At 35.2% G+C, this 14,079-nt stretch overlaps 1 protein-coding gene across 5 annotated transcripts in view; it reads right to left on the bottom strand.

Annotated features, from left to right (window-relative positions):
- Positions 1–1,194: 1,194 nt before the first annotated feature.
- PWWP3B (PWWP domain containing 3B) overlaps positions 1,195–14,079 on the bottom strand; it is a 49,784-nt gene continuing 36,899 nt past the window's right edge. For all 5 annotated transcript variants that reach the window (XR_012070218.1, XR_012070220.1, XR_012070217.1 and 2 more), the window contains 2 exons: positions 2,835–2,946; positions 1,195–1,593 (listed from right to left, as the gene is read on the bottom strand). The gene's annotated coding sequence lies outside the window, so the exon portion shown is untranslated. The remainder of the gene's footprint in view (positions 1,594–2,834; positions 2,947–14,079) is intronic.

Here is a 14,079-nt window from a genome sequence, read left to right as displayed (position 1 = left end):
TTTCTTTAAGTATTACATTTAATTCCTTCCTTTCCCTGTAACCTCAAAGGCTCGATATTTTCTAAAGCCCCTATAACTGTAAATGACTCAGACATCAGTTATGGGGTTTAAAAAGCAATGTTACTTCCTTTTTCTGGAAGTGAGAGGTATGTGACTTGGATGTGTGATTCTTTCAGCATCTATTTAATGTCTCTCTGCTGTGCTCCAGGAGAGAACGGACTGTTGTTATGATTATTCACTGCACTGTTTTCATAGTAAAAAAAACAACTGGAAGCAAAGTGCCATTATAGGGGATAGAATAAGTTATACAAGGTCAAGGCCAAAATGAAATATTATGCATCAAAGAAAAGAATGAGATGAATCTTAAATATATTAATACAGAAAGAAATATAATCAAATGTAAAAATCATATTACACACCAAAGAGATAAAATATCATTAATGTAAAAATCCCAGATGGAAAACAATACTCTCTATTATTTTCTTAGTACATACAGACATATCCATATCTATGGAAAAAGATTTTGAATGGTACATACAAAACTGATAAAATAGATTTGATCTGAAAGAAGTGGAGGAAGAAGAGGATGCTCAGCTGATGAGAGCTGACTCTAATATTAGAGTCATACTGTAAGGTTTAACCAGGAGAATGTATTTCTATTTTATCTATACACCAAAATATTACTTCCTGAAAAATGATGAAAAAATATTAAAAAAAATGTTAGGAATATATTTAAAGAATTGAAAAAACTGGGGGGAGGGTAGAGCTCAGTGGTAGAGTGCATGCTTAGCGTGCACGAAGTCCTGGGTTCAAGCCTCAGTACCTCCATTAAAAAAATAAATGAATAAATGAAATCTAATTACCCCTCCTTAAAAAAAGAATTGAAAAATGGGACAGTAGTTTTTTAAAACATTTTTTATTGAGTTATAGTCATTTTACAATGTTGCGTCAAATTCCAGTGCAGAGCACAATTTTTCAGTTATACATGAACATATATATATTCATTATCACTTTTTTTTTCACTGTGAGCTACCATAAGATCTTGTATATATTTCCCTGTGCTATACAGTATAATCTTGTTTATCTATTCTACATTTTGAAATCCTAGTCTATCCCTTCCCACCCCCCCTGCCCACTTTGCAACCACAAGTTTGTATTCTATGTCTATGAGTCTGTTTCTGTTTTGTATTTATGTTTTGTTTGTTTGTTTTTTCTTTGGTTCCACATATGAGGGATCTCATATGGTATTTTTCTTTCTCTTTCTGGCTTACTTCAGTTAGAGTGACATTCTCCAGGGCCATCCATGTTGCTGCAAGTGGTGTTATGTTGTCATTTTTTATGGCTGAATAGTATTCCATTGTATAAATATACCAAATCTTCTTTATTCAGTCATCTGTTGATGGACATTTAGGCTGTTTCCATGTCTTGGCTATTGTAAACAGTGCTGCTATGAACATTGGGGTGCAGGTGTCATCCTGAAGTAGGGTTCCTTCTGGATATCTGCCCAGGAACGGGATTCCTGGGTCATATGGTAAGTCTATTCCTAGTCTTTTGAGGAATCTCCATACTGTTTTCCACAGTGGCTGCACCAAACTGCATTCCCATCAGCAGTGTTAGAGGGTTCAAAAATGGGACAATATTAATATAACATAAAAGGGAATTGAAGGGGAATAGCTTTGAAAAACAGATTATCTGGCAACTATTCACTATCAAAGAAACTATTCAATTAAGAAATTGTATAGAGCTAAGAACATAGGTTAAACAAAAACATTAGAAAAACTGATAGAACTAGAGATAGTGACAAATTCAACAATAAATAAAATTTACTGAAATGTATAGATCAATAATTTTAAAACAGATTAGTTAGAGTGAACAGAGAAAAAAGTAGCTGGATGAAAGGTAAAAAATTCTACTGATAAAATGGAGAGGCAACAGAATGAAAATGTAGAAAATGATATAAGAAATTTATAAGACACGGTGCAAGGAGAGTGACAGTGATTGAGGAAGAAGACAAAATGGATCAGCATTTCTCCAAAAAATGTTGAGGAAAATCAAGTTGCAGATTCACAGGGTGATCCTGAAAAGCACAGGCTAAGAGGAAACCTGAAAAGCCACTACAGGAAAAAAAGACACAATATTAGTCAGGGTCCTATCACAGACAGATGTGTATCAGTCAGTGCAGTCAGGGAAACAGAAACCACATGGGTTAGTAAGAGTGGGCATTTAATAGAGAGAATTGGCTCAACAGGCTTGTGATGTCTAAATAGACATAAATTGAAGATTAAAGTCATACAGAGAGATAGCAGGCAGACCAAGGGAAGATCTGGGTGTTCTGAAAACCTGTAAGAGGGGAGGATGGTTCCCTCAGTGCTAGGACACAGACTTCTGAGGAAAAGAGACTGCTTAACTTGTGTTGGATGCTAAAAGGGCTCAGCAAAGGGAAACCCACAAACCAGGGAACCTGTCTCTGCATAAGTGAGCTGCCTGGATGGTACTGAGCCATACAATCTCAGAGAAGGACCCCAGTCCACACAGACCTCTAAGGAAAGGGAGATCCCAGAAGACTGCTGCTGTAGGGCTTTCTGTTGGTGCACTCATGGGTGCCTTGGAGTTGGCAGATAAACAGAAAAATGGACATTTCTGAAGGTCCTTTGTTGGGATGACACTATGAGGAATGGGAAACAGAGAGGGAAGTCTCTCTCTCTCTCTCTGTCATTCTCTCCTTCTCTCTCTCCTTCCTGTTTTAACTATTTTATCTTGAGTGAATTACGGTGAGGTCAGATGCAGATCAAGAGAGAGAAGTCAGAAAGAATGCTACAGTGTTTAATACTCACAGTTCCCTGGTGAGAACAGCATGCCACGCAGGGTCACTCAGGAGAAGCATCGGGTCAGTTTCAAGGCAGAGGGAGAAGGGGAGACCGTGGGCAAGAGCCTTCATCACAGATTCTGGGGGAAGAAACAGCAGAGGCAAGGTAAGCAGGTTTAGGATTGACCAGTTTGAATAATTTCATCAGGCTCTAGGGCGTGAGGGCTGTCCCTGTTGTCTGGTACCTGGTCCTGGGATGATAGTGCAGGAATATAATAGTCTAGAGTGTGAGAGTCCAATAAGGGAGGTGGTTGGGGGTGTGGCCTGAATAGGCTGCTTGAGAAAGGGAACTGATAGGACTCTAGTCAGGCCCTCAAAACTGAGTCAAGACAGAATTTTTAAAAAGATTTGTTTGTTTATTTATTTATTTAGTGGTAAAAGGCGCATAACATAAAATTTTCCATCTTAAATTTTTAAAAATTTACAGTTCATTGTTATTAAATACATTCATATTGTTGTGCAACCATCACCACCATCCATCCCCATAAGTCTTTTCATCTTGTAAAACTGAAACTCAATACCCATTAAAAAATAACTCCCCATTCTCCCTTCCCCCTCAGGTGCTGGAAACCACCATTCGACTTTCTGTCTCTATGATTTTGACTACTCTAAGTACTTCATATAAGTGGAATCACATAGTATTTTTCTTTTTCTGACTGGCTTCTTGTCACTTAGCATTATGTCTTCAAGGTTCATCCATGGTGTAGCATATGTCAGAATTTCCTTTTTTTGGTAAGGTTTTTAAAGGCTGAATATGGTATGGATATACCACATTTTGCTTATCCATTCATTCATTGATGGACACTTGGGCTGCTTCCACATTTTAGCTGTTGTGAATAATGCTGCTATGAACATGGGTTTACAAAAGTCTCCTTGAGATGCTGCCTTCAATTCTTTTGGATCTCCATCCAGAAAAATTGCTCAATTCTATGGTAATTCAATTTTTATTTTTTTGAGGAGCCATCATACTGTTTTCCACAGCAGCAGCTGTACCATTTTACATTCCCACCAACAGTGTACAAGGGTTCCAACTTCTCCACATCCTTGCCAGCACTTGTTCAGCATCTTTATTTTAGTTCTTTTGAATTCTCTTTCAGTTAATCATATATCTACATTTCATTTAGGGTTAGTTTCTGGAACTTTTTTTGTTTGGAACATATTTCCCTGCTTCTTCATTTTCCTTGATTCTTTGTGTTGGTATCTGTGCATTAGACAAAAAAGCCATCTCTCTTATTCTTCACAGACTGGCCTCATACAGGAGAAGACCAGCACCGATTACCTTGGCCAAAGGTTCTGGAGGCCTCTCAAAGCTTTGTGCTAGTCCAAACAACCGTCTTTGTTCTTAGTCATCCAGAGTTATCTGATCACTCCCCAGGGAGAAGCTGGAAGCTGTTATTTATCACCTGCTTGCACTGTGCTGAATTGGTGGGTGGAGCTAGAGTGAGTTTCAGCTTGCTAGTTCAAACTGCAGACTTTTTTCTTAGTGTCTACAGTATTCTGGGTCCTATCAACACTCTGAGACAGGCAAGGCAGAAACCAGTACCTCAGGAATCCTCCAGCAAAGTAGAACATTGGACATTTGGCCCAGTTCTTGCTTTCCCTTCCCAGGTACAAGCTTGGAGCTGAGAGTGCCTTATGATCATATGGCCTTGTGACAGATGTAATGCTTGAAAGAGGGTGTCTTGAATTTTCCTACTGGCTTACATGTGGCTGGTTTCACTCTCACTCTGGATCCTGGAGCCTCTCAGCTAGTTTCTGGATTTCTTTCAAAGAGAGTTGATCAGTGTATTGTTCAATTAGTGTGTCATTGCTTTATTGATATACTGCTTTCAAGTTCATGGATTTCTACTCTTATTTTTATTATTTCATTCTTCCTGCTTGTTGTGGGTATAATATGCTTTTCTTTTTCTAATTCCTTAATGTGGTAATTCAGATCATTGATTAGGGATCTTTCCTTCTTTCCTATTCATGATATAGATTTCTAAGTATTGTTTTAGAAGCATCACAAAAATTTGGATATGTTGTGTTTCATTTTTATTCCATTCAAAAGAGTGTCTAATTTTCCTTATGGCTTCCCCTTTGACATATTGAGTTACTTATGAATGATATTTGATTTTAAAACAATGGGGATTAAAAATTTTTTTTAATAATTTATTTCTAGTTTAATTCCATTATGGTCAGAGAAGATATTTTGTATAATTTTAGTATTTTCATCTTACTGAGGATTTTTCATGGTCTAAAATATATGTATATAGATAGGTACACAGACGTGGATGTAGGTGTAGATGTTGGTATAGATATAGGTATATATATCCACGCATTCTATTCAAATTTTATTGTATTCAGTGGCAGAGATGGGTGGCATGTGCTTATTTTGTATTACCTGGAACCAGAACCAGCATTCCCATTTCCATATGTTTCTCCCACTATTTTCATCTCACAAACACACACAAAGCCTACAAACCAACTCCCTTTTCTTCAGAAGACTAAATATAAATCTTTATACCCAGAAGCCAATAGTCAAGGCTTACTTTAAATGCCAGAGCACTAGAAAGTAAAGATGTATAAAATATACTCCACTGTTCGATGAATACGCCCTGCGTATATAAATATCCTAGTAATGCAGTGGAAAAATTATGTTTGTCACAAATGTGAGCACAAAACTCTCCTTTGCTTTAAAAAAAACCTGGGGGGAGGTTATAGCTCGGTGGTAGAGCACATGCTTCGCATGCACGAAGTCCTGGGTTCAATCCCCAGTATTGTCATTAAAATAAATAAATAAATAAACCTAATTACCTTCCCCTTCATCCTCCCCACCCCAAAAAACAATAAATACATTGAAAAACCCTACATTTTACTATGCTGAGTAGTTCAATCACATATCAGCTGGACTCTGAATCTGGATAAACGAAATGTATTCTCATTGTGTTTCACTTGGGCCAATAACTTATCCCAAACTTCCCAATTTTAAGGGAAAATCTTTTTCAACTTCTCATTTAGTTTAATATTCTCTTTTATCCTAAAACTCCAAATATAATTGAATGTTTCTTTTAATACAAAGGTGAGTTTATATAAAGATGACATATAAATACATCTGAAGATAATTGCTTTTAAAATACACTCAGAGATTAGAATTCTTTCAGAGTGTAGCCTGTGCTCTGTATTGTTGGCCAAAGAACAGAAATGACAAAAGCCTTTCAAGAGAAATCTCACAGAAAAAGCAGTTTATTCTCAATGTCTAGTACAGTGATTTTTAAATTTGAAACTTTGGATTATCTCCCAAAGTTCCTGAAATGGAAGAATCCACAAAAATATTTCCCACATTTCTCTTCCTGCTAATTATTTATATTTATATTAAGTCATCCTGGAAAACTAATGATTTGAACAGCTTTATTTTTCTTTTTGATATTAATACAGCAGATGTGTTAAGTACTCCTTTATGGTCCCTAGATTAGAATCAATTGAAAAATAAGATGGGTGACAGAGAGGTGGACATCAAAATGTTTACTTTATTCCTGATATTTAACCAAAATGTTTGCAAATAATTCCCCTTTGAGCTAGACAAATTTACTTATTCAATCTCTGATACTGCTAGAAAATCACTGCCTTCACCATCTCCTAGCACCACAGAACAGGTCCATTTTAACTTATGGCATAAAGAAAGCCGGAATGAACTCTTATTGTAGACAGATTCAGAGACAAAAGAAGGGACTGATCCAGGCGTACTCAGTGTCTTCTCCCAAGTTCACCATTCATCCTCCCCAAGGGAGAAAATGTTAGGGAGAGAGAGCAGGAGTGTTACTGTGAAGTCCTGCAACAAGGAAATAAGTAGAGAGGGAAATAGAGGAGCTTTGAGCCACTGTCATTCCAAAGTCTCTTAAGATCTTTGTTCTTTTAACTCACATGTTTTAATCATTAGTTAAACTTATAATAAGCCAAGTGGGTAGCTGGGTATCCTGTCACCAGATTTTACTAGAAGTGTCTTTTCTTTTTCTCCAGCATATTGAAACTTTCTTACTTGCTTACTGAGCCCTGTGCTACTGGCACTGCAGTCAGTATTATCATCAATTCATTGTGGCCTTTGTCCAGCCACCTTGCCACCCATGCTCTCACTAGCAAGATTTCCCACACCCATAACAGCAAATTTTTCATTTACAAACATAACCCTGCTGTCCCTGTAGCCCTGGTCACCTACTGTAAGTTCACTCCCTCTCCTATTTCCCATCCTCGCTTACATTCATCTGTGTTGTTCAATATATTTCATCAGAAGTTCTAATATAAGATCACGTTTAGATAGACCAACAATAAAATGACCAGAATGTAGAGATGCTCCAAATGTGAAAACAAAAGAAAAAGCTCTCGTTTCCCTTTGTGAATTTCCCATAAATAAACAAACTCCAAAGACTTTAATAAAAATTGTTTGCTCCTATGTCAAATTAAATTAAAGCCCAGAGGTTTTAAACTCCTCCATCATGTTTTTTTTTTTCTATTTAATTTTGGCCAAAGGTGTTCCTGACACCCGGGTAAGGCTGAACGTATGTCAACAGCTCCATCCTCCAATGTATTACATTGGAATGAGCATAGCGTTTTTTTAAAAAAATCACTTTGTTGAGGTATGATTGACATAAAAAGCTGTACATTTTAAATGCATACAATTTTGAGTTTGCAGGTAAATATACAACCATGAAAACGTTATCACAGTCTATGTCATAAACATATCCATCACCTCCAAAAGTTTTCTTCTGTTTTCTTGATTACTATTATTTTTTGTGATAAAAGCACTTCATAAGATCTACCCTCTCAACAAATTTTTAAGTATTCAGTGCATTATTAACTATAGGCATGGTGCTGTATAGTAGATCTCTAGGACTTATTTATTTTGCATAACTGTTTGTACCCTTTGATTAATGCCTCTCTGTTGGTAAAGTGTTTTTAAGCCTCAGAAATCACAGGAATTGAATGACAGGTTTCTCATGAGCTTCACTTAAAAAATACAGAGAAAGAACAGGTCTCAAAAGATTTGATTTCCATAATACTCCTTCATTTAATTCATTTAAAAATATTTTTGGGATACCTCAAGTTCTAGGCACTGCTCAAGGCACTGGATATGAAGCAGAAATAAGAGAGGCAAAAATCCCTGTGGTCCTGAAGCTGGCATCCTAGAAAGCTCATAAATGTAAGTAGAACAGAAGCAACTTCCAGAATTTTAAAGCAATTATGCCATGGAAAATTACGTTCCCAGAACACAGTACATGGTGTTACCAAAGACCGTAGCAACAACTGAATGGTATTTGATGAAAAGAGGGTGCATGGACACAATCTTAGCTTCACAGTAATGTCAATAATTTATGCAACATGTTTAAATGACAAAACCTAATCATAAATTCAATGGGAGAAATCTCCTTTTAAGAGGGCAATTATGGAACTATATTATTTAAACATCTATGGATGAGTGGGAGAGACCCACTCATGAATACTGACTCCTCTATCAGAGGGTGTCATTTGAGACATTGCTATCTTCTAAGTTTAGAAATTTGCAATGATTGGCAACCCCAGTCACTAGTTCCTACCTGAAGTGCCTACCTTTACTATTTAGTATATTTAAGTCCTCTTAATTTCCATTTCTAGTCAATGATTCTGCTATGATGATACGTAATACATATGGGTTTTGTTTAGTGACACAGCTTCCAGACTACATCATGAGTGTACATTTTTATCCTATGCCATACATAATAACTGCTACCACATATTCATACAAAGGAATTGTATAGACCTGTGAAATCTGCTTAGGACCAATGTTAGTTCAGTAAGGTTACAGGATAAAGCATCAACACACAAAAATCAATTGTATTTCGATATGTTGACAATTGACGTGCAGAAATGAAAATTAAAAAAAAATACCTTTTTTTTTTTACTTTTTTAACTGACATATAGTCAGTTTACAATGTTGTGTTAATTTCTGGTGTATAGTACAATGCTTCACTTATACGTGAATATACATATATTCGTTTTCATATTCTTTTTCACCATAAGCTGTTACAAGATATCAAATATAGTTCCCTGTGCTATATAGTATAAACTTGTTTATCTATTTTGTATATACCAGTCAGTATCTGCAAATCTCGAACTCCCAATTTATCCCTTCCAACTGACTTCCCCCTTGGTAATCATAAGTTTGTTTTCTAAGTTTGTGAGTCTGTTTCTATTTTATAAATAAGTTCATTTCTCTTTTTTTTTTATATTCTACATATGAATGATATCATATGCTATGTTTCTTTCTCTGTCTGGCTTACTGCACTTAGAATGACATTCTCCAGGGCCATCCATGTTGCTGCAAAGGGCATTATTTTCTTATTTTTTATGGCTGAGCAGTATTCCACTGTATAAACATACCACTTCTTCTATATCCAGTCATCTGTCGATGGACCTCTAGGTTGTTTCCATGTCTTGGCTATTGTAAATAGTGCTGCTGTGAACATTGGGGTGCAGGTACTTTTTGAATTAAGGTTCCCTCTGGATTTATGCCCAGGAGTGGGATTGCTGGATCATGTGGTAAGTCTGTTTTTAGTCTTTTGAGGAATCTCCATACTGTTTTCCACAATGGCTGCACCGAACTGCATTCCCACCAGTGTAGGAGGGTTCCCATTTCTCTACATCCTCTCCAGCATTTATCGTTTTTGGACTTTGAAATGATGGCCATTCTGACTGGTGTTAGGTGGTACTTCATTGTAGTTTTGATTTGCATTACTCTGATAATTAGCGATATTGAGCATTTTTTCATGTTCCTATTGGCCATTTGTATGTATTCATTGGAGAATTGCTTGTTTAGTTCTTCTGTCCATTTTTGGATTCGGTTGTTTGCTTTTTTCTTATTAACTTGTATGAGCTGTTTATATATTCTGGAGATTAAGCCCTTGTCAGTCTCATCTTTTGCAAAAATTTTCTCCCATTCCATAGGTTGTCATTTTGTTTTGCCTATGGTTTCCTTTGCTGTGCAAAAGCTTGTAAGTTTAATTTGCTTATTTTTTATTTTATTTCTATTGTTTGGGTAGACTGCCCTAGGAGAACATTGCTGAGATGCATGTCAGATCATGTTTTGCCTATGTTTTCTTCTAAGAGGTTTATAATGTCTTGTCTTATGTTTAAGTCTTTAAGCCATTTTGAGTTTATTTTTGTGTATGGTGTGAGGGAGTGTTCTAACTTCATTGATTTACATGCAGCTGTCCAGTTTTCCCAACACCATTTGCTGAAGAGACTGTCTTTATTCCATTGTGTGTTCTTGTTTCCATTATCAAAGATTAATTGACCAAAAGTTTGTGGGTTCATTTCTGGGCTCTCTGTTCTGTTCCATGGGTCCATATGTCTGTTTTTAATGCCAATATCATACTGTTTTAATTACTGTAGCTCTGTAGTATTGTCTGAGGTCCAGGAGATTTATTCCTCCAGCTTAATTCTTTTTCTTCAGTAATGCTTTGGCAATTCTGGGTCTTTTGTGATTCCATAAATATTTTAGGATGATTTGTTCTAGTTCTGTGAAAAATGGTCTGGGTAATTTGATAGAGATTGCATTAAATGTGTAGATTGTCTTGGGCAGTATGGTCATTTTAACAATATTGATTCTTCCAATCCAAAGGCATGGGATACCTTTCCATTACTTTAAGTTTTCTTTAATTTCCTTAATCAATGAAAAAACATGTACTTTATAACTCCAAATAAATGAAAATACTTAGGCATACACTTGTCAAAACATGTACAGGATCTTTATGCTGGTAATTACAAACAATGAAAGAAATAAAAGAAGATCTACATGAATGGAGAGGCATACTATGTTCTTGGATTCGATGACTCAACTTAGTAAAGTCTTTAGTAAAAGTAGGAAAGATATAAATTTCCCTGTAGATTTATTGCAGTTCCTATGAAAATCTCAGTAAGTCTTTTGTAGGCATAGATAGCCTTATTCAAAATTGTATATATAAAGGCATAGGATTTATCATAATCAAAACAATTTTGTAAAGGAAGAATGATACCATTTTACACAATGTTGTGTGTATCTATAACTATTTCATAATGAAGATAATTTCATATTGGTGGAGAAATAGATACATAGTTCAAGGGAACAGAATAGACAACCCAGAAATAGACTCATACAACTATGCTCAACTGATTTTTGACAGAGGTGTAGAAACAATCCAGTAGAAGAAGGATAGGCTTTTCAACAAATGGTGTGGAGCAATTGGCCATTGATAAGCAAAAAATAAACTTTGACTCAATGTAACACTTAGTTTAGGAACTTAACTCAAAATGGAGCACAGTCTTAAATGTAAAACAAAACTATAAATTTCTGGGAAAAAAAAGTATAAGAGAAAATCTTTGGGAGATAAGATTCAGCAGAGTTCTTACACCAAAAGGATAATGGGAAAAAAAGGGAAAAATAATCAATTAGACTTCATCAAAATTGAAAGCTTTTGTGCTTGAAAGTCTATGTGAAGAAGATGAAAAGAAAAGCTACAAGGTGGACAAACATTTGCACATACATATCCAACAAAGGACTAACATTTAGATATATTAGAGAACTCTCAAAACTCAACTATAAATAGAAACTAGAAAGTGAGTGAAAGACATGAACAGACATTTCACCAAACAGAATATAGAGATGGAAAACAAGCACATGAAGAGGTATTCAATATATTTAGCCACTGGAGAAATGCAAATTAAAACCACAATGTGATATCACTACATACTTATTAGAGGAGCTAAAATAAAAGATAGTAGCAGTGCCAACTATTGGTGAAGCTGCAGAGAAATAGGATCACTTATATATTGCTAGTGGCAAGGTGAAATGGTAGACACATTCTGGAAAATTGTTTGGCATGTTCTTATAAAGCTGAACATGCAATTATTACAGGACCCAGCATTTGCACTTTTGGACATTTTTCTCAGAGAAATGAAGATTTATTTTCACAAACAAAATAGTCACACAAATGTTCACAGCAGCTTTATTTGTAATAGTCTAGAATGAAAACAACTCAGTTATCCTTCACAGGGTAAAGGGTTAAAGAAACTATAGTACAGCCATTTCAGTCATAGTGTGGAATACTACTCAGTAATAAACTAAACATGTTATATACACAGCAACTTGAATAAATCTCCAGGAAATTATGATGACTGAAAAAAGACAGACACAAAAGGATGTAAATCTTATTATTTCATTTATAACATTTTTGAAATAATATTTGAGAAATGGAGGAGAGATTAGTGTTTGCCACTGATTAGGGATGGGCAAAGGAAGAGAGGGAGGTGAGTATGTTTGTAAAAGAGCAATAAAAGAGATCTTTGTGGTGTTGAAACTGTTCAGTGTCTTGACTGCAGTGGTGAATACACAAAACCGCTCAGGGAAAAAGATGTATATGATTAAATACACACACACAAACTCAAATAAAACTGAGGAAATCTGAGTCAGACTAGTGGACTGTGTCAATATAAATATCTTTGTTGTGATATTATGCTATACTTTTGCAAAGTGTTACCAGTGAGGCAAATTGGACAACAAAATGTACAAAGAATCTCATTAATAATTTATTATAACTGCTTGTGAATGTACAGTTATTTCACAAAAATTTAATTAAAGAAAGTTTTAAAAAACATAATGTAGCAAGAAAAATGGCAGAGTAGGTAATGACAAAAAACTTGTCCTCCACAAAAGTAATTAATAAACAGGGAAAAACCTGTCAGAATCAACTTTTTTTTTTGCCTTTTTTAAAAATTGAAGTATAGTCAGTTTACAATGTTGTGTCAATTTTTGGTGTACAGCATAATTTTTCAGTCAATTATAAACATACATATATTTCTTTTTATATTCATTTCTATTATAGGTTACTATAAGATATTAAATATAGTTCCCTGTGCTATACAAATATAAATTTGTTGCTTGTCTACTTTATACATAGTGTTAGTGTCTACAAATATCAAACTCCCCATTTATCCTTTCCCACCCCCTGTCCCCTCTGGTAACCATAAGTTTGTTTTCTATGTCTGTGACTCCGTGTTTTGTAAATAAGTTCATTTATTTCATTTTTTAGATTCACATATGAGTGATATCATAGTGTATTTTTCTTTCTCTTTCTGGCTTACTTCACTTAGAATGACGATCTCCAAGTCCATCCATGTTGCTGCCAATGGCATTATTTTATTCTTTTTTATGGCTGAGTAGTATTACATTGTATAAATAAACCACAACTTTTTTATCCAGTCATCTGTTGGTAGACATTTAGGTTGCTTCCATGTTTGGCTATTGTATATAGTGCTGCTATGAATATTGGGGTGCACATATCTTTTTAAATTAGAGTTTCTTCCAGATATGTGCTCAGGAGTGGGATTGCTGGATCATATGATAACTCTAGTTTTTTAAGGAATCTCCATACTGCTTTCCATAAAAGTTGTACCAAACTACCTTCTGACCAACAGTGTAGGAGGGTTCCCTTTTCTGCATACCTTCTCCAGCATTTATTGTTTGTGGACTTTTTAAAAAAATTGTTTTTAATGAAGTGTAGTTGATTTACAATGTTAGTTTCAGGTGTACAGTAAAGTGATTCAGTTATACCTACACATACACATGTATTTTTTTCTTTTCAGATTCTTTTCCATTATATGTTATTATAAGAAATTGAGTATAGTTCCCTGGTGCTATACAGTAGGTCCTTGTTGTTTATCTATTTTTTATATAGTAGCTTGTATCTGCTAATCCCAAGCTCCTAATTTATCCCTCCCTGCCCTTTCCCTTTGGTAACCAGAGTTTGTTTTCTACGCCTGTGAGTCTTTTTTGGGGTTATAAATAGAATCTGTATTTTTTTAGATCACATATAAGTGATATCATATATTTGTCTTTCTCTGTCTGACTTACTTCACTTAATATGATAATCTTTAGGTCCACCATGTTGCTGCAAATGGCATCATTTCATTCTTTTTATGGCTGAGCAATATTCTATTGTATGTATGTGTGTATATATATGTATACACACACATGTACCACATCTTCTTATATTTAGGTTGTTTTCATGTCTTGACTACTGTAAATAGTGCTGCTATGGACATTGGGGTTTGTGGACTTTTGAATGATGGCCAATTTGACTGGTGTGAGTTTGTACCTCATTGTAGTTTTGATTTACATTTCTCTGATAATCAGCAATATTAAGCATTTGTTCATGTGCCTATTG

The sequence above is a fragment of the Vicugna pacos genome, unplaced genomic scaffold, assembly GCF_048564905.1.
Source record: "Vicugna pacos unplaced genomic scaffold, VicPac4 scaffold_76, whole genome shotgun sequence".
Classification (NCBI taxonomy): Eukaryota; Metazoa; Chordata; class Mammalia; order Artiodactyla; family Camelidae; genus Vicugna; species Vicugna pacos.
Note: the sequence above shows the minus strand (reverse complement) of the source record. Positions and strands in the feature narration are given on the sequence as shown.